This window comes from Globicephala melas, chromosome 7 (genome assembly GCF_963455315.2).
Source record: "Globicephala melas chromosome 7, mGloMel1.2, whole genome shotgun sequence".
In the NCBI taxonomy this organism is placed as follows: Eukaryota; Metazoa; Chordata; class Mammalia; order Artiodactyla; family Delphinidae; genus Globicephala; species Globicephala melas.
The window spans coordinates 94,552,132-94,573,644 of record NC_083320.1 but is presented as its reverse complement, the minus strand read 5'-3'; the positions used below and the strand labels follow the sequence as shown (position 1 = coordinate 94,573,644).

General features: G+C 43.5%; 1 protein-coding gene across 4 annotated transcripts in view; it reads left to right on the top strand.

Annotated features, from left to right (window-relative positions):
• MGAT5 (alpha-1,6-mannosylglycoprotein 6-beta-N-acetylglucosaminyltransferase) overlaps nt 1-21,513 on the top strand; it is a 369,708-nt gene that overhangs the window by 155,190 nt on the left and 193,005 nt on the right. The gene's annotated exons all lie outside the window — the stretch shown is intronic.

Here is a 21,513-nt window from a genome sequence, read left to right as displayed (position 1 = left end):
TGCAATTCTATGCCCTGACATGAAGTCAAAGCCTGCTTCGAACTCGGAAGAGAATACAGGAGCACAGTGTTCTTATTGGCATAATATAAATCCCATAAACTTGGTGTGGCCCCTGTAAAGCTCATTTTTAATTTATTTTTGAATAACACGTTCAAATGCTTTCATAGTCTCTTCATGATGTGTAATATCTGGTGGTCTCCATGGCATATTTCCCATAATGGGCTCCTGGAATTACTTTTTTTTTTTTTTTTTTTTTTTGGCGGTACGTGGGCCTCTCACTGTTGTGGCCTCTTCCTCTGCGGAGCACAGGCTCCGGACGCGCAGGCTCAGCGGCCATGGCTCACGGGCCCAGCCGCTCCGCGGCATGTGGGATCTTCCCGGACCGGGGCACGAACCCGTGTCCCCTGCATCGGCAGGCGGACTCTCAACCACTGCGCCACCAGGGAAGCCCTTGAGTGCCCTTTTTGGCTTTTCTTTCCCTCTTTCTTATAGGAAATTCACAGCCTTAAGTAGGAGAGAGATTCTTTTCCTTTCCCACCTCCCAGTGTCAAAACGTTTAATTGTTTCACATCAGGCAAGCTTGTTGTATTACGTTTCTGCTGTGTTCTTTGCCCTTTAGCAAGTTTTAAATTGCAAAATATATTTTTAATAATCCAAAGTATTCCACTAAACAGGTATTAAAAATAACTTTTAATTACAACTCAGAGGCAGTGTCATCTAGGCCATAAATCCTGTCTTCCCTTGCAGTTTCCAACAGCTTCTGTAATTAGACAAGAAAACCTCCCACTGTGTTGAGCTACTGATTAATAAATGGAACCCATGCCTCTCCAGCCTCCACTCCTCCACCCCTGTTCCCAGTAGGAGATGCTGTTGAGAAGGTCCTGTCTGATTTCATGGCAGCTCTGCAGGACCCTATATGGGGGGGGTGGTTGGTGAAGATTGCTCTGCCTCTAACACTGCTGCCTCCCAGCGCCTCTGTCCTGTAGGGCCTGTGTCAACATGTCTGCTGTCATTCTCTTCCTGATAAGGGATCTAGCTGCCTCTGACTGTCTGGTTTGTGTGCCAGGCTCACAGGGAGACTTGGTGCCTGAGCTCCAAGTCTCAGGGTACAAAACTGTGGAATGAAATGGAAGGCAGGTGGTGGCTACTTATTTCAAGTGGGATCCCAGCCCTGTGTATGGAGCTAGTTTACTTGGCTAACATATATCTCCGAGCACATCCTGAAAGTCATTGGCTCTGACTAGGGCTCCTTTAGAGGTGCCACTGGTACTGTGTTTTTACTGATATTTATAGAACCAGAGTATTTTATTTTGTTTCCTTTTGGGAAAAAGGGAGCAAATTTAAAGTTATGCCTTTGATAATTAACCTCATTCTTACTCGTTTGCGGCTCTCGTGTGTGACACACTCCATACCTTCGGGAGTTTTACTTGGCCAATTAGTAATATAATACACATGCTTAGAATAACACCAATTATGGTCGCTCTAAGCAGGGGTGACTGTGGAAGGCTTCTGACATAGTCAGAAGGTAAACTTTGAAGGTGGGTAGGATTGAGGCGATTGAGAAAGAGACAGACTAGAAATGGATTGTGACACAGATAAAAAGTTGTTAGTTTCCTCTCCTTCCTTCCAACTAGCAACCACTCAGTAAATACCAGTACAGTTCCAGAGCCTTGGAGGCACGTGATTTTATTTACTCTTCTCAGCATCTCAGAGACGTGGTTTCACACAGGTTTTGTGACTTTAAGCATTTGGGATGGGGTGAGGCTTTGTTGCTGAGCTCAGCTGAAGACCTCCTCGTGCCAAGAAGAGAAGACATTGTGTTTGCTCCTTCTTTCTTGCTTCCACTTATAAAATCATCCCAAACAGGTGAGCCTAGAAAAAATGTGCAACCATTTTCTTAGATGTTCCCCAAAGAGCTGCCAGTTTCCTGGACTATTTAATATCCTGTCTAATAAGGAAGTTCTTTATGACTGAGGGTCTGTTTCTTTGGCTGACCTGTGTGTTAGAAAACAAAAAACTTGTCCCTCTGTGCGTGTGGGTGCATATGCATTCCCTGCCCAGACACTGCGTTAGTCACAGTGGCTATAGATGTGGAATGAAGAATGCGGGCATCCTCCTTTATTTCCCCCAGAGGTTGGAGGGTCCTTTATATCTTGTCAAATAACCCACATATTTTTTTTTTTATTTGCCAGGTCTATAGCTTAGGGTGCCAAAAAGAAGGACAAGCACTTAAGTTCCTAGTCCTAGCTCATGGTCAACCCTTTATGGCTTTTTTTTGTCCTTTTCCTGATCCATGGCTGTGCTGGCAGTCCTCACACCCCTCCTGTCATAGCAGGAGTGGCTCTTGAGCTGTGAGAGAGGTCGTTTTAATTGGGTTCCAATCCTAGTTGAGTGAAGTTTTTCTTTCTTCCTTTCTGCATTAAGACATGTGGTAATTGCTAAGAAATGTTCTCCCTGGTGTGACTTTACTGCTTACTCTGGTGTCTTATTGCTAACTGATGTTTCTGACTGCTTACTGTTGTGTCTTACTGCTCACTGATAGTTCTTCTGGTTGGCTATAAACTGCATCTAAATTGGGTACCATAGCAGTTGAAGAAGAATTCTCTAAATATATTTTCTTTTTAGGGATGTGTGTGTGTTTGTGTGTGTGTGTGTGTGTGTGTGTGTGTCCCCTTTTTCTCTCTTTAGCTGTGTTCTATGTGGCTTTTATTGAAAATGGCTTGTCTTACCAAATTTATTATTGCTCTTGGGCTTTTTTATTATGTGAAAATGAATGTTCTCCTAGATAAATTTAGGTGGAAATGAACTTTATGAAAATCAAGAATCAGATTGAACTGCATGTTTTTTTTAAACATCTTTCTTAGTGTATAATTACTTTACAACGGTGTGTTAGTTTCTGCTGTATAACAAAATGAATCAGCTGTATGTATACATCTAACCCCATATCTCCTCCCTCTAGTGTCTCCCTCCCTCCCACCCTCCCTATCCCACTCCCCTAGGTGGTCACAAAGCACCGAGCTGATCTCCCTGTGCTACGCGGCTGCTTCCCACTAGCTATCTATTTTACATTTGGTAGTGTATATATGTCCATGCCACTCTCTCACTTCGTCCCAGCTTACCCTTCCACCTCCCCATTCTCTACGTCTGCATCTTTATTCCTGTCCTGCCCCTAGGTTCTTCAGAACTATTTATTTATTTATTTATTAGATTCTATATACATATTAGCATACGGTATTTTTCTCTTTCTGACTTACTTCACTCTGTATGACTGACTCTAGGTCCATGCATCTCACTACAAATAACTCAATTTCGTTTCTTTTTATGGCTGAGTAATATTCCGTTGTATATATGTGCCACATCTTCTTTATCCATTCATCTGTTGATGGACACTTAGTTTGCTTCCATGTCCTGGGTATTGTAAATAGAGCTGCAATGAACATTGTGGTACATGTCTTTTTTTGAATTACGGTTTTCTGAGGGTATATGCCCAGTAGTGGAATTGCTGGGTCATATAGTAGTTCTAGTTTTAGTTTCGTAAGGAACCTCCATACTGTTCTCCATAGTGGCTGTATCAATTTACATTCCCACCAACAGTGCAGGAGGGTTCTCTTTTCTCCACACCCTCCCCAGCATTTACTATTTGTAGATTTTTTTTTGTTTGTTTTTTTCTGTTTTGCGGTACGCGGGCCTCTCACTGTTGTGGCCTCTCCCATTGTGGAGCACAGGCTCCGGACACTCAGGTTCAGCGGCCATGGCTCCCGGGCCCAGCCGCTCCGCGGCATGTGGGATCTTCCCGGACCGTGGCACAAACCCGTGTCCCCTGCATCGGCAGGCGGACTCTCAGCCACTGCGCCACCAGGGAAGCCCTGTTTGTAGATTTTTTGATGACGGCCATTCTGACTGGTGTGAGGTGATATCTCATTGTAGTTTTGATTTGCATTTCTCTAATGATTAATGATGTTGAGCATTCTTTCATGTGTTTGTTGGCAATCTGTATATCTTCTTTGGAGAAATGTCTGTTTAGGTCTTCAGCCCATTTTTGGATTGGGTTGTTGTTTTTTTTTATATTGAGTTGCATGAGCTGCTTGTCTATTTTGGAGATTAATCCTTTGTCAGTTGCTTCATTTGCAAATATTTTCTCCCATTCTGAGGGTTGACTTTTCGTCTTGTTTATGGTTTCCTTTGCTGTGCAAAAGCTTTGAAGTTTCATTAAGTCCCATCTGTTTATTTTTGATTTTATTTCCATTTCTCTAGGAGATGGATCAAAAAGGATCTTGCTGTGATTTATGTCAAAGAGTGTTCTTCGTATGTTTTCCTCTAAGAGTTTTATAGTGTCAGGCCTTACATTTAGGTCTTTAATCCATTTTGAATTTATTTTTGTGTATGGTGTTAGGAAGTGTTCTAATTTCATTCTTTTACTCGTAGCTGTCCAGTTTTCCCAGCACCACTTATTGAAGAGGCTGTCTTTTCTCCACTGTATATTCTTGCCTCCTTTATCAAAGATAAGGTGATCATATGTGCATGGGTTTATCTCTGGGCTTTCTATCCTTTTCCATTGATCTATATTTCTGTTTTTGTGCCAGTACCATACTGTCTTGATTACTGTAGCTTTGTAGTATAGTCTGAAGTCAGGGAGCCTGATTCCTCCAGCTCTGTTTTTATTTCTCAAGATTGCTTTGACTGTTCGGTGTCTTTTGTGTTTCCATACATATTGTGAAATTTTTTGTTCTACTTCTGTGAGAAATGCATTTGGTAGTTTGATAGGGATTGCATTGAATCTGTAGATTGCTTTGAGTAGTATAGTCATTTTCACAATGTTGATTCTTCCAATCCAAGAACATGCTATATCTCTCCATCTGTTGGTATCATCTTTAATTTCTTTCATTAATGTCTTATAGTTTTCTGCATACAGGTCTTTTGTCTCCTTCGATAGGTTTATTCCTAGGTATTTTATTCTTTTGTTGCAGTGGTAAATGGGAGTGTTTCCTTAATTTCTCTTTCAGATTTTTCATCATTAGTGTATAGGAATGTAAGAGATTTCTGTGCATTAATTTTGTATCCTGCTACTTTACCAGATTCATTAATGAGCTCTAGTAGTTTTCTGGTAGCATCTTTAGGATTCTTTAGGATTCTCTATGTATAATGTCATCTGCAAACAGTTGACAGTTTTACTTCTTCTTTTCCAATTTGGTTTCATTTTATTTCTTTTTCTTCTCTGATTGCTGTGGCAAAAACTTCCAAAACTATGTTGAATAATAGCAGTGAGAGTGGGCAACCTTGTCTTGTTCTTGATCTTAGAGGAAATGGTTTCAGTTTTCCACCATTGAGAATGATGTTGGCTGTGGGGTTGTCATATATGGCCTTTATTATGTTGAGGTAAGTTCCCTCTATGCCTACTTTATGGAGAGTGTTTATAATAAATGGGTGTTGAATTTTGTTGAAAGCTTTTTTGCATCTATTGAGATTATCATATGGTTATTCTCCTTCAGCTTGTTAATATGGTGTATCACATTGATTTGCGTATATTGAAGAACCCTTGCATACCTGGGATAAAACCCACTTGATCATGGTGTACGATCCTTTTAATGTGCTGTTGGATTCTGTTTGCTAGTGTTTTATTGAGGATTTTTGCATCTATGTTCATTAGTGATATTGGCCTGTCGCTTTCTTTTTGTGTGACATCTTTGGTTTTGGTATCAGGGTGATGGTGGCCTCGTAGAATGAGTTTGGGAGTGTTCCTCCCTCTGCTATATTTTGGAAGAGTTTGAGAAGGATAGGTGTTAGCTCTTCTCTAAATGTTTGATAGAATTTTCCTGTGAAGCCATCTGGTCCTGGGCTTTTGTTTGTTGGAAGATTTTTAATCACAGTTTCAATTTCAGTGCATGAGATTGGTCTGTTTATATTATCTGTTTCTTCTTGATTCAGTCTCAGAAGGTTGTGCGGTTTCTAAGAATTTGTCCTTTTCTTCCAGGTTGTCCATTTTATTGGCATATAGTTGCTTGTAGTAGTCTCTCATGGTCCTTTGTATTTCTGCAGTGTCAGTTGTTACTTCTCCTTTTTCATTTCTAATTCTGTGGATTTGAGTCTTCTCCCTTGTTTTTCTTGATGAGTCTGGCTAATGGTTTATCAGTTTTGTTTATCTTCTCAAAGAACCAGCTTTTAGTTTTATTGATCTTTGCTGTTTTTTCCTTCATTTCTTTTTCATTTATTTCTGATCTGAGCTTTATGATTTCTTCCTTCTGCTCACTTTGGGGTTTTTTTGTTCTTCTTTCTCTAATTGCTTTAGGTGTAAGGTTAGGTTGTTTATTTGAGATGTTTCTTGTTTCTTGAGGTAGGATTGTATTGCTATAAACTACTCTCTTTGAACTACTTTTGCTGTATCCCTTAGGTTTTGGGTCATCATGTGTTCATTGTCATTTGTCTCTATGTATTTTTTGATTTCCTCTTTGATTTCTTCAGTGATCTCTTGGTTCTTTAGTGACATATTGTTTAGCCTCCATGTGTTTGCAGTTCTTACAGTGTTTTTCCTGTAATTGATATCTAGTCTCATAGTGTTGTGTTCGGAAAAGATACTTGATACGATTTCAAGTTTTCAAAGTTTACCAAGGCTTGATTTGTGACCCAATGAACTGCATTTCTGAGTTCTGTTTATCTTACGGAAGAGGACAGTGAATCAAAGAAATGAAAAAAAATAGATTGAAAAGAACAAAAACCACGTTTTAACCAATTATGATATCTCCAGGCTTAATCCCTGAAGGGACTTGAGTGTGCCTTTTTCAAAATTATTTATTTTCGGAATGATACTTTGATTTTTTTGAAAGACCGATTCTGCTTTTCTCTAGAGTTGTGATATTAAATTATGAAGTGGAGTGAGTAGGATGGCGTCTGCACTTCTTGGCCATGTACTGACATGGGGGAAAGGTAAAAAGCTACAGGTGTGTGATGTGACAGTGCTGGCCTTCTGAGGACTGTTCGTGTCTGCTTTTATCCTCGTTTTGTCCACTGTGTTGTTCAAAGCATGGCTGTTGAAGGTGTTTAATAAATACTGTCCACATGGGTTGGATTATGCTGGAGGTGGGTGGCATTTGGTTTCACTTCTGCAAGGGTTTCTCCTTGTTGCTCCTCTTTTCCATTTATATGTATGAGGATTTGCTTGGAAGTGGGACTTGGCATTCGTGTTCCTATCTCGGACTTGAGCAGCAGACACTGCCTAAGAAATAGGAGTTTTTGTCGGTCGTGACTGAGCTTTCCACGGATGATTTGGTGCTGTGGAGCCTTCCTAGAATGTGGTGGTTCCAACTGTAGATTGTAATATTTGAGGGGAATGGGGATATTGTGCAGCTCTCTGTGGTGTGGGGGAGGGGAGGGAGGAACGTGGGCACACGTGTGTTTGCAAATTTATTGGTTTATACTCTCAAGAACTTGTTGTTGCCGTTCAGCAGCAGCTGAATAACTGGCCAACGCTGATGGCTCGCTCCAAGGCTGAACATCGTGATAGCACCGCCTTCTGTTTTGATTGCTTACAATGGCAAGGTGAATTGGGAAACAGAGTCACAATTGCGAGGTGAATTGGGAAACAGAGCACAACCCAAGAGGATGCTTTCTGTTGCTGAGTTCAAATTGAACATTAGGCAGCCCTGCATTTTCCACACGTCAGTTTCAGCATGTAACATATTCTCGTATTTGGGGTTGAAGTGCAGTGTATTTGAACTTGGGTGTTGTTCTCAATAAAAGAACCATAATTGTTATTCTTAGCATTGGAAAATTGATAATGAAAAATGTCCCTGCTGAGTCCCAGGGCCTGTATTTGGAAGTGCAGTTTCCCCCCCTTTGGGGCTGCTAATGGACCTTGAAATGAAGTTGCACCTGTTCTGTTTTCTTGCTTGTGTCCTCAAGTTTTCAGATGTGTTGGTGTGGCACCTGAAGTGTCCCAGCCCCACCCAGGCAGGAGCTTAGCAGATGACTTTCCCAGGATCAGGTATTGGCCTGTCAGTGGCACCCCAGATGCTGCCCGAGAGAAAGGAGAGAGGTGAGACTGCAGGGGGCTTTTCTTTATTATTATTATTAATCTGAGTAAGAAACAAATGAGTTCCTTCTATCTACGTGTCCCTTTCTGTTTCATTCTTTGCAAAGGCAGCAATAAGTATTTGGCTGCTTGTGAGAAACAGTCCCTTTGGTATCTTCACAGAAAATGTATGCCATTGTTGGTGTGGTTTTCACTTTATGTGGTCAAGGGCACAGAAGGAGGAAGAGGAAGAAAATCCAGTTCAGAGGAGTGGTGCTGACCTGTGTGCCTGCGTATTTATAGCATTGAATCTCAACTGCCTGCAATTTTGCCAGCCAGGCAACGCTTGGCAATATCTGGAGACATTTTTTGGTTGTCACAACTGAGGAGGTGCTAGTGACATCTACTAGATAGAGGCCAGGGATGCCGCTAAACGGCTTGCAGTGCACAGGCCAGCCCCACAGCAGAGAATTATCTAGCCCCAAATGTCAGTTGCGCGCAGTGGTTCAGAAACCCTGATCTATAAGGTATTGTTGGAAACTGGTTTTCCCACTTATGATCAGTGTAGAATGATGTTTGAGACATTGAGGCTTCCTTATCAGCCAGCTGGGACCTTCAGTCTCCTTCCCCTTTCCGAGCAAGGCAGTTTGCAAACCTCCCAGTCATCACCGCTTCTGGCTTTGCAACTGGTCTTTGAAAGCTTTAAGAGATTTTATAAACTCCCAGAATGCTCTTCTGGAGTTCTGACCTTAAGAAACCTCTTTCCTGGACACAAACCAGTAAAATTTTGGCAATCTGCATTTTACTCTGGCTTATATAGAAGGTAATTATTTCTTTTCATGAAAGAGCCACTAATTCAGAATAATGATGGCAAAGTAGTTGGAGAGAGTGGATTTAAATTACCAGAATGTTTTAGAAGAAATTCCATTTTATTAATTTTTAAGCAGAGTATTTAATTATCGAGATATGAGCAAGTAAATAAGTTAAGGAAAATGAGAGGTCCCCAAAGATCTACTTCACAGTGTGAAATACCCTCCAGACCTTATCTGGAGCAACATCAAAGGAGATGAGACTGGAAATGTGGGTTGGGGGATCTGTGAAGAGTTTTCAGTGTAACACTAAGGAGTTTCTATTTTGTTCTGTAGGCAGTGACAGCTGATGAGGGTTTGAAGCAGGAGGATGATTAGATGAGGTCTGTATTTTCAGAGAAAAATTAATGGCCATGTGGACGCAGGTTGCTTGCGAAGGGGGTCACACTGAGCCAGATGAGAGTTTAATTGACTTGTGTAGAAGGATTGAAAGACATGTGCGTGAGGCCAGGGAGAAGGGGAGGATTTGAGACCCACGTGGGTGGAGCTCATGTGACGGGGATGCTGGTGGACCGTGGGAGGGGGCGAGGGAGGAGCCGTCATATGATTCCCAAGGATGGAGCTTGAAGGATGACTGGGGTGGGGCATTTATGGAGGAAACAAGCCAGCAAAGGCAGGAGTTGGGGAGGACAGTAGCCATGTGTTAATGTGGATTTAGGGAGTGTAAATTGCCTTGCCGCAAGTCATTTGTTTAGGAATATCAGTTTAAAGGAAGTTGGAACGTTGATTCTCAGGAGATGAGGGACAGTGAAAGGCACTGTGTGTAGAGCTACGCTGCCCAGGTTCACATCCAGGCTCCAGCACTTCATACCTGTGTGACCTTGGGTGTGTTGCTTAACCTTTCAATGCCTGCGTTGCCTCTTCTGTAAAATGCGGGAGATAATAGTAGTGCCCATTTCATGGGGGTTGTTTATGAGGATTAAGTGAGATCAGTATCCTACGTAGAAACGTGCCTGGTGCAAAGTCAGCACTAAATGGGCATTTGTTAATTACAGTTTAAAGGCTACACACTTAGAATATTGATAGAAGAATGAAAGTTGGATTGACTGTTATTAATATTTATATGCAATATAATATTGACTAGTTATTGATATCACCATGGTGAAACTAATATTTCTGTAGTGTTTTTTGGATTAGAAAATATTTTCATACATGTATATTACTTCTTTTGAGTGCCTTAAACTTGAAGTTCCCAAATTGACCTTTTTGTCAGTACGTGGAGACCTTTATTATCAATATTAGAGGCTTAACGGGAATTCCACGTATTTGTCAGTAATCTCTTGGTTGCAAGAGGCAAAAATACTCAAACAGAAATGGAATTTGGGGCCCATGTAATTGGAGAGTTCAGAAGATGAGGCTGAGCTTGTATTGCTAGATACAGACACAGGAGCCGTCTCGAAGAACCTCAGTGGTACTGCCGTGGGCATTGGCTTCATTCTTAGGCTATCTTCCCAGGGTGGTGGCAGAAGTAGCCGCAGGAGGCTCTGGGTTTCTGGCAACACCCTTTGGGAGCGTTCTGTTGGCCTGGCTTGCAGTGTGAGCCTCTCCGTAACCCAGTGACAGTGCCCAGTGACCTCCTGATTGGCTAGGCCTGTATCACGTAGGTCACCCCGAGATTTCATGATGGGGGAGGGTCCCTAAAGAGATTCCAAGCAAGCAGATAAAAGAGATAAAGTGATCAGAGACCCATATCGCGTTATGGTTTGGATTTCCAGAGTCATCCTAAGCCTGACTCCAACTTTTCTTTCCAGGAGAGTTCAGAGGGCAAAGCTTCTGGAATGCTAACCTTTCTGCCCCCATTTTATTTATTTATTTATTTTTTTGCGGTACACGGGCCTCTCACTGCTGTGGCCTCTCCCGTTGCGGAGCACAGGCTCCGGACGCACAGGCCCAGCGGCCATGGCTCACGGGCCCAGCCGCTCTGCGGCATGTGGGATCTTCCCAGACCGGGGCACGAACCCGTGTCCCCTGCACCGGCAGGCGGACTCTCAACCACTGCGCCACCAGGGAAGCCCTCTGTCCCCATTTGAAATGCTGCTGTGGCTGAGTGTGCCCCAGCCCTGCCAGGCACTAGCCCAGCCCACAGCATGCTGTTCATGTATGCCCTGATACATTGCCATGTTTTTGTCCTCAGCCTGGAATGCCCTCCATTTTTCTGGCTTACCCTTATTTATCATCTGTTCCAAGACTCACCTGAAGCACTCTCTCCAATAAGAAGCCTTCCTTGATGTCCTTCGTGCCCCAGAGGTTTCTGGTGCCCTTGCTTTATGTTCCCATGACTGCTGTGTGCATCTTTGGACCTTTCACAGCCAGGCTCCAAGCTCTTCAAAGGCATGGACCAAGTCCCCTACATTTTTCTTTTCATCCCAATACCTAGCTGGGAGCCTGGCAGATAGCAGGTTCTCCATAAGTGTTTGTCCAACTGAACGCATGCTTCCCTCTCCTGGCCACACACCAGGTCAGCCACTGTCCTGAAACTTTTAGCACGACAGTGATAGCCATACGCTCAGTTCTGAATTGCAGTGTCTGCTGCTCGCCTGCTTTGGTAGTTTCCTAAATATTTTAGGAATTCCTGAAAGCACCTAGGAAGTTGACTGCTACGTTGATCAAAAGGGAAGTGCTTTTTTTTTGCTTTCCTATGCTTTCTGAAAACTAAGTTTCCATAATAAGATAATTTACTTTGTTATTTCTTCATGGCTAATTGTAAAAATGTAAGTAGGATTAAAAAAAAATTCTCACCAGCTACACTCTGTTAAGGATTGCTCTGAATGAAGAGTTCTTGCAGAAAAGAGGCAGGGGCCCACCAATCTCAATGCCTTTGGACTCATTACTGATCCTTCAAGGAATCCGTGGCTGTTTTCCTTTGAAAAAGTAAGAGTGAGTATCCCTCTAGGGAATGCTGTGCTTCCCCAGCTGTTTGAGGGGAACCATCAGGAAGAACGGCAGCCTTTAGGAATGTGCACGGTGGTGTTGGCCTTGCGAACTTGTGTGGGCATTAGTGTTATTTGTGAAAATGCCTCCGCGCGGTGCTTCTGTGGATCGGAGATAGGACATACTGAACTTAGACGTGTTTGTTTTAATCAGAAGGCGACAGATCCCACTCGCTCTCATTTGGCTTAATGAGGTGTGTGTATACAGTTGTGCTATCAGCTTACATATGGTATTGATTCAAAAGACATCCCACAGTGACAGCTCAGCCTATGCTTTCCTGAAGACACTCCCGTGTCTTCGCCGTTTCATCCTCTACCTGTTTGCGTTGACACGTTATTTCAATAGAAGCGTTCTAGAGCCTGAGATTTTAAAAATTCAGAAATATTTTAGAATGAAAGCTGTTTAGATGGAAGCAGGGAACTGTCTGTGTCTCCACGTTGTTGAAAAGGATTCTTAGGTTCAGAGGCTTTTGGGGTTTTGAGGAATTTTCTTTTAAGCTGTGCTTTTGGCTTTGCATATCCCTAGCTTCTAAAATTAGGTGGCCTCAATGAAAATCAGTTGCTAGTTTGGTTTTCCCATCCTCACTGGATCTCAGAAAAAGAAGAGATGGAGCATATATGGTAAAGGTGGTCTGAAGTTCTTGGCTGGGTTTAGAAATGAAGGAAAGAGGTGTTCAGTTCGGTAACATGAGGAAGCGACTTTGAGCTGCCCCACAGTTCGGCCTGCAGACATCACCTCCTGGTGGTCTCCTTTTTCTGTCCCTCCTTTGCTTTTGGACATCAGGCACATCTCACATGCATGATCACATAGCCCCCAAGTCCATTTATGTCAGACTGAGGGCCTGTAGCATCAGCAGGGCCAGCTGCGGGGCTCCCGTCGGGGGTCGACAGAGGGTGCATTTTGATGTGCCTTGTCAGAGGTGACCAGCTACGCTCTGAACTGCTTTTTTTTTTTTTTAAATTTATTTTATTGTAGTTATAGTTGATTTGCAATGTTGTGTTAATTTCTGCTGTACAGCGAAGTGATTCTGTTAGACATATATGTACATTCTTTTTCATGTTCTTTTCCATTATGGTTTGTGACAGGATATTGAATATAGTTCCCTGTGCTCTACAGTAGGACCTTGTTGTTTATCCATCCTCTATATAATAGTTTGCATCTGCTAATCCCAAACTCCCAGACCTTCCCTCCCTCTCCCTTCCTCCCCCTTGGCAACCACAAGTCTTGAACCGCTTTTAAGCTGTCTTGATGTTTCGTGTTGGTGAACTTTTCAAGTCAACATCTACAGTGGGGACTTCCTCTCTACTTGGATGCAGCTGGAGATGGGCTCTTGAAATGGGAGAACCACGGTGAACATCAAATGAAGGGCTTGAGCTAATGCTTGCCCTGTCCGGCGGGTGTGATCTAACAGCAGCCATAGGTTCTGGCTCAGACTCTGAGCCCTGACTGCCTGGGCTCAAATACCCACTCTGCCCACTTCTAGCCATATGTCCTTGGAGAAACCCGGTCAGCTTCCTCATCAGTACACTGGGATTAAAGTACCTGGGCTGTGGTGCTATGGTGAGGACTGTGAGTTAATACATGGAAAACAAAAATAAGAGCTCAGTAAGTTTTGGCCACTGGGACATGCACTTCTTTTTTTTGTTTGTTTGTTTTCTTTGCGGTACGCGGGCCTCTCACTGTTGTGGCCTCTCCCGTTGCGGAGCACAGGCTCCAGACGCGCAGGCTCAGCGGCCATGGCTCACGGGCCCAGCCGCTCCGCGGCATGTGGGATCCTCCCGGACCGGAGCACGAACCCGTGTCCCCTGCATCGGCAGGTGGACTCTCAACCACTGCGCCACCAGGGAAGCTCGGGAGATGCACTTCTTAAGGATGCAGCTCAGGCTTCGACCTGTGGCCAGGCGTGTAGCAGATGGTCAGTGCTTGTGAGTGTGTAAACTACCCAGTTCTGATGCTGTTTCCTAGAGGAAACTGGACCTGGGGAAAGGGACTCCTGGAAGCTCTTGGCACTCACAGGCTGGACCATTGGTATCAGATAATCTTAAGCAGAACTCCCAGCCCCCCTTACTTACCCGCTGTTGGCGTTTTGTCACTATCGCTGAGCCTCAGCTTCATTGTGCAAGAGAGATAGTGATACCAACGTTCTCCCCAAGAGCGCTGAGGATGTATGAGATAAAGTTGTGCTGAGAGCCTGCACCATGTCTTGTCGCCACATACCGGCAGACCCCGCCCTTTGTGGTTAGTACCCTGTTAGAAGGGAGGGGCCCGAAGATAATACAGCAAGCACTGATGTGCCCTTTATACACCCAGCACTGCCTGAATGGTGCCAGGCCTTGTATCAGGCAGTGGGGATGCAGCCGGGTCAGAAGCTCGGGCTCCTGCTGGGAACGTAGGGCTCGCCGTGTAGCGGAGAAGGAAGCCACGATCAGCAATGCTCAGAGTACCTTCCTTGACCTTCAACCTCGAGCTTCTTTCACTCTAGTCTGGGAGGACCTGTTGGCTCTGCCTGGGAAATGACCTTCAAACTCTGTAGCCATCTGGGGATAGGGCTTGGAATAACCTACAGGATTTGGCACAGAAGGAATGTCCACTGTCCCACGGTGGTTGTCATATGGCCTTTGTGACAGCAAACTCAAGCATTCTGGAAACTGTGCCTGACCCCTCGCTACACCATCTCACTCCAAAGCAGGGTGGGGAATTCCTGTGCTGTAGAGGTCAGCTCTCAAGGGAAGGCAGTCATTAACCTGTCTAAACTTTATGCTAATAGAACTTCCTCAATAATTGCTCTCATTAAGATTAAGTTAATAGGAGCAGTACACATTATAGCGAGATGAGCTGAAGAGCCGAGTAAATATTTAAGACTTTATTTCAAGGGGCAGTTGGCTTGGGGTAAAGAGAAGATGAGTAAAAGCTGAATCTGATGGTGTCTGAGATGGAGATACAGTGGACCACTTGGCTGCGGTTCCAGTGGTTTCTCTTCCGTGGCGCTCCTGAGCTGAGGTCCGGGGCCGCCCATGGGTATCCTCCAGGGGACTGTTATGACCTCCATTCTCTCCTTCCATTTCTGGCCCCTGTGAGACGGAGTAACGTGGTGACGAGGAGAAACTGCCTACTGCCTTCCCTGCACTCCCAGGAACGCTGGGAGGGCTAGGCAGAGGCTCTGGCACACATGTCTGGGCCGGGTTGGGGGGGACCGCTGTTCACCGAAGACAGGGCCATTAGCAGCAGCTGAGTTGGCCAGCAAAGCCTGTGATGAGTGCCTGCCCGTGGCTGGCCATGCTCACCTGTCATCTGAGGGCACCCGGGGGTTCGCTTAGCGTGGTTTTCATGCCTCCAGGCTACCAGTGACCAAAAGCAGTCATAATCTCTAGGTTTGAGTTTATGTAATAAGAGGTAGTATTCTCTAAAGGAAGGGCTTTGTAAATAGAACTTTACTTCTGTATTACAAAAAAGGATAACACTTGACTGCTAGAAATTTAGAAATTACAGCTAAGCACAAAGACGAAAATACAAAGCAGCAGTTATGCTGTCACTCAGAGAGTGATTGATTTGCTGCTTTCCTACCAGATAGTGGAAGCATGTGTTCTGTGCCAGGTACTTTCTAGGTGCTGGAGATAGAGGGGTGAGCAAAACCAAGTGTCTTCTTTCCTGGAGATTACAGCCCAGCAGTGAAAGCAGGTAATCAACAAATACCCAAGCATATACTATGCCCAGTGGTGATAAATGCTATAGGAGACAACGAAGCAGAATGAGGAGATAGCAGGGAAGCGGGGACTGCTTCAGGTTTGGGTGGGTTGGCAGGGAAAACCTCTCTGAAGAAGTGACATTGATGGAGACCCAGATGGGTGAGGAAGGAAGCCATGAGGCCACCTGGGGAAGGTTGGTCCACACACAGGGATCACTGGCACATTCTTCCTGGGTGTATTCAAGAAACACTGCTGCGCCCTTTTAATCTTTTACTGCAGAAGATGGTCTATTAGAACCCCAAAAGAGAACATTTACTACCAGACTGTATCTGGTATATATTGTGATTGATGCTAGACTCAGGCCGGGTATTTGAGAGATGGTATCGGAACCATGGCCAAGTATTGTGTTAATGCAGTGGTTCAGTGCGTGATGATCCTAAGTGTGTATAGCAGCCGAGAGTACAGGCTCCGTGCTCAGGCTGCTGGCATTCAAATCTGACTTCTACCTGTGGCTCTGGCTAAGTCATTTAGAGAGATCAAGTCTCAGTTTCCTCATCTGTACTGCAGAAATTAGTTCATGGGGACCTTGTGAGGACCTCGTGAGAAAGTGTGTACGAAGGGCTGGGAAACAGAAAGTGCTCAGAAAACACTGGCAATTATTATAACGATCAAAAAGTGGTTTTGGCAAATGGTAGGTGACTTTGTTCCATTGACGTTTTAGCCAAATTTAACGAGCTTCAAAAATTGTATTAAAGGGTCGGGGAGGGATGGATTGGGAGTTTGGGATTAGCAGATGCAAACTATTATTTATAGAATGGATAAACAACAAGGTCTTACTGTGTAGCACAGGGAGCTATATTCAATATCCTGTGATAAACCATAATGGAAAAGAATATGAAAAATGATGTATATACATGTATAACTGAATCACTTTGCTGTACAGTAGAAATTAACACGAATTGTAAATGAGCTATACTTTGATGAAATAAATTTTTAAAAACTTGTATTTAAGGCACCAAAGTGAGGGCAAATTCTATTCGTTTGCCAAGTAGGCTAAATGTAATCAAGTCTTTAGCAGAAGGGTCACACATTTGGGGTAGGGTTGGGCTTTTGGTCATGAAGTGGAGATCAACTTCTTGTCTGTTTTTGCCTATCTCTCTTCAGATTTAAAACCATTGTTGAAGAATGTAGTGTTTGTTTTTCAGAAACCATTTCAGATTTGGGGATGTGGGTGTGTGACAGCAAGTCTTCAGAGGGCCACAGTGAAATCATCATTGGTCCTATATGGTATTTGTGTGGCTTGACCTACATTGGGTTCTTGCTTTCAGCTTAATGCTTCCTGAAAGATGGTACTTGGACTAGAAGTCATCAGGGTTTATCTGGGTCCAAGATGCAGATTTTCTCACTGTTTCAGTCATCTCCTCTGCTCCCCTTGACTCAAGATGAAATAAATCTTGGACACACGGAGTCATGAGGTGAAAGTCTGGCCCTGCTTCCCAGGCTCCACAAGAAACTCTTCTACAGGTGACATTCAGTCTCTGCCTACTCTGTCCTTGGTCTCCAAAGGAGAGAATCGCACGGATTCTCCTGGCCACTGGGTTCTCTCTGTGTGATATCAGGGATGCAAAGACATGGGCATCAGTGCAAGAAGGTTTCTGAGAATACGTGACTGGCTGGCCTTCAAAAGATTTCTGAGTGTAAGCTGGCCACAAGTTGAGGAATGCCAGGCTTGGAACTGTGTGCCACGGTGAAGGAGTATAGGACCAGGGATACAGGAGGTCTGGGTTCTAGACCTACTGCTATCAGAACCAACTGTGAGATCATCTGATTTTTCTGTTTTTTCTTTCATAGCCAGATTTTCATGGACTTTTAGAAGTAGAAGAGACTTGGATGTTCTAACCTTTCCCCCAAATTGAGGGACTGCAACCTTCTGAAACCCTGGGTGGATGATCTTCTAGCCTAGAACTTATACAACGCCAATGGACCTCATAGTCTATATAAGGGGGTTAGCAGACTATGGCCCACTGGCCACATCTGGCCAACCACATGTTTTTTAAATAAAGTGTTAGAATCCAGTTATTTCCATATATGGCTGCTTTTGTGCTACAGATACAGAATTGAGAAGTTGTGGTGGAGACCATAGGATCCACAGAGCTGAGAATATTTACTCTCTAGCTCTTTACAGAAAAAGCTTGCTGCCCATTGCTCTAAATGAGTGGTGCTCCCCGGAGTGCAGTGCACCACCTGTGCCCCATGAGCTCTGGCCCTGGGAGGGCTCAACCACTGTAGAGGATAACCAGCTGGGCTTGGGGCAGTTTAGTTTGGTATTTTCACTTGCTGACCTTGGCTTCTCCTTCTAGAACAACTCCTATTCTTTGGAGACTTGTGTCATGTGTCTACAGAGTGTTCCTTTTCAGGCAGTACCTCCTCACCGTGTCAGGTCTGTCACCAGTCCATTCCTGGTGTGTGGCGTCTCCACCCCTTGCCCCAGTGCCCTCCTCTGAGCATGCTCCAGTTTGCCAAGACTCTCCACTTATGGTGGGATGCCACAGCTGTATTCATTCCTCCAGAAAGTAGCTGAGTAGTCTGGAGCTTGGAAGAAAAGAGGGACCTTACCCTCCTATTGACTCTTTAAAGTTTTTGTTGTCTTCTGAATTATTAGTTTTTTCTTCCAAGTGGGTCATCATTATTTCCACTTTGGCTTTCAGTCAATGAGTTGAAGAGCAGAGGCATGGCGATCGCACTAGAGGCAACTTCTGGGTTGAAGTGGGTCCATTGATCAGTATCGCTCTGGTGTAATTGCTGGACCAGGTACAAATACAACCAGTTAGTCAATCACTTTCCAATCTTATTCACAAGGCTATCATTAAAAGACTAACATCAAGATGTCATGTCAGGACATTTCACCCTTCCCTCCTTTCCTGATCTGGTACCCCTTTAAAAAGGGGGAGGGAGAGAGTTGTGGAGAATGATAGTTTAGTTGGTATTCTAATTACTCTTATCTGTATAGTAGTCTTCTCTAGAATTTTGCCAGGAATGAACAGGAAGCTTATTCTTACTTTTTATAATCTTATTCCTCTACCACGTTTGAATGGAGGAGAAACATTCGCTCATCTCTGGTCTTCTCAACAGTTTCTTGATAATGGTGCCGATTTTCCTCATCTTTCAAATCTACATCATACTTATACTTTGACACCCTACAGATTTGGGGGCTAGAAACTACAAGCAGAGTCATTGAAAACACTATTAAAAATGTTTAAAGCCCTGATGAAAGGCATACCTTGTGTGGATGTAACACCCTGACCTTGGTAAAGGTCAGTCTAACTAATACTGCTCTGATTGATTTAATTTCCAAAGGTATAGCTTTTTGTTATTCACACTGCACATCTCTTGTACCTCTTGAACCTTCATCTGTGATTTGTAAAAAGAGCTCGCAAATCCTTTGCAAGTTGATCAAGTTCCCTTGGAGATAGCCACTTTCTTAATAAAGGATGAAGTTGTAAAAATTTGACACGGTGAGCTAGTCACTGCTGTGTAGCTCTTTGAAATCAGTCTGTCCCTTTGCCCGTTCTCAAACTGAGCACACATGGCCCATAGTTAAGTCTGGGAGGAGTCAGTGAGTGGATGAGTGTGTACTTTCTATCAGTGACTACGGCTAAACAGATTTAATTTGTGAGGTGTTTATAAAATAGAACAAAAAAATAGTCACCATTTATTGATGGATTACTATGTCCCAGACACAAATAATCTTTTTTTTTTTTTGGCGGTATGCGGGCCTCTCACTGTTGTGGCCTCTCCCGTTGTGGAGCACAGACTCCGGACACACAGGCTCAGCGGCCATGGCTCAAGGGCCCAGCCACTCCGCGGCATGTGAGATCTTCCCGGACCGGGGCGCGAACCCACGTCCCCTGCATCGGCAGGCGGACTCCGAACCGCTGCGCCACCAGAGAAGCCCTACAAATAATCATTTTAAAGTACTTTACTAGTTCTTTTCTCAGAGCAGACCTGCAAAATAATTATCCCAATTTAATAGACAAGGAATAGCAGGGTAGGAGAGAGTGTATAATCTGCCCACATTGGTGAAAGCCTGAGCTGGGACTCAGATCCTGGTTGGCTTGGATCTAAACTTCACATCCAGAGATGCTGCCCACAGCTGGGACAATAGGATTTCACTGACCCTCAAGCCAAAAGGTCACATCCAGGGTGTTTTAAAAGATGAGACCAGTTTAAGGCTCAACAATGGAAGGTAATCGAAGAGACAGGACCTTTATTTGGCGATTCCAGTGTGATTGTGTTTCAGGCACCAGACGTACTTTATTTTGTGGGTTTTGATTTTTTATTTTTGTCTTTTTGCCCTTGTGCATTGATTACCCTTTTATTTTTTTCTTAACCATTAAGTATTTCAAATGAGGTCATTTTCTCTAGAAAAATACCAAGAATTGTTTTCCAGTTTTTATATTTTTTTCCTGCTTTATAAATTAAAAACACTGTAAAAGTGTTTGACCAAGTGATACAAATTCACTGTAGGAAATTTAGAAGATATGGAAAAGTATAAATAAGAAAGAAAAATGACCTGTAATCCTACTCTCTAGAGCACATAGCTGTTAACATATACTTGCTTTTTTCTTTTTTCTATGCATATGGAAACTATCCTTGTACTCTGTATAGTTTCTAAATCCTGATTTTTAAAGGAGCATTCTATTGTTTTTATTATTCTTCAAAAGCTTGATTATTTAAATAACAACATAATATTTCATTCTTATTTCATTAACTAAATCCCTAATAGTTTCTATTATGAAAGAAATAATAGATCCCCCCCCTTTTTTTTCTATTAAGAAGATTGTTGCAGTGAACATAGGTCTTTGCACATCTGATTATTCTCCTGGGAGAGTTTCTTAGCTATCAAATGGCTAGGCCTAAAATGTAAGCCTTTTCTTAGGTTTAATTTTTATTTTTATCAAATTAAGCCATGCATCTATTTTTTTTTTTTTTTTTTTTTTTTTTTTTTGCGGTACGTGGGCCTCTCACTGTTGTGGCCTCTCCCGTTGTGGAGCACAGGCTCCGGACGCGCAGGCTCAGCGGCCATGGCTCATGGGCCCAGCCGCTCCACGGCATGTGGGATCTTCCCAGACCGGGGCACGAACCCTTTTCCCTTGCATCGGCAGGCGGACTCTCAACCACTGCGCCACCAGGGAAACCGCATGCATCTAAATTTAAAAGTCAAATAATACAAGACTTCTACAAAGCCCGTCGCCTGTCTTGTATTTATTCATTTTCCCTCCCCCTGACAAATGTAAATACCTTTAGCTCTATTTTGTTGTTTCTTCCAATATATATCTTCATATTTCTCATTAACACATATATGCTGCTTTTCCTCATCTTGTAGTTTTCAACATTATCTACTGGTTTTCTGTTGTGGAAGATGGGAATATAGCTTTCCAGCACTACATACCACGGTGGCCAGGAACCCCTTCCACACACACTTCTCTCCCCATCCTCTAGAATCCTATTGTCTTGATTTTTTTTTTTTTAAGAGTTAAATCAGCTGTCAGTGCTTAAGCTATAAAGATACTGAATAGCTCTCCAGTAAAGTGGTATGATACTGAATTGCCTTCCTGATACATCTTTTTGTTTTTCCCAGTTAATAATTTACTTTTTATATTTGTTTCGTTTTAATAGGTACAGTAAATATTTACTAATTACTTTCAGGGTCCTGGGAATACATCATTGAACAAAACCAACAAAAATTCTTGCCCTCATCAAAATTCAGCCCTGAACTTTCCATCAGAATCCCTCTTAATTTGGGCAGCAGATCAGATAGTGTCTTGGATGCATTTTTATTCAGCAGCCTTCTTCCTGGAGCCTCCTGCCCTCCTGTTGCAGTCTGGCCTGGTCTTTCTGGGCCTCCTATTCGGTTGTTGTCTTGGGGCTGCCTTATTTCTAACACGCTGGGGAAGACTCTTTCCCTCTCTTTTGTGCTGGGTCTTCTATTTCCTGGATTCAGTGTGTTTCTAAAATTGGT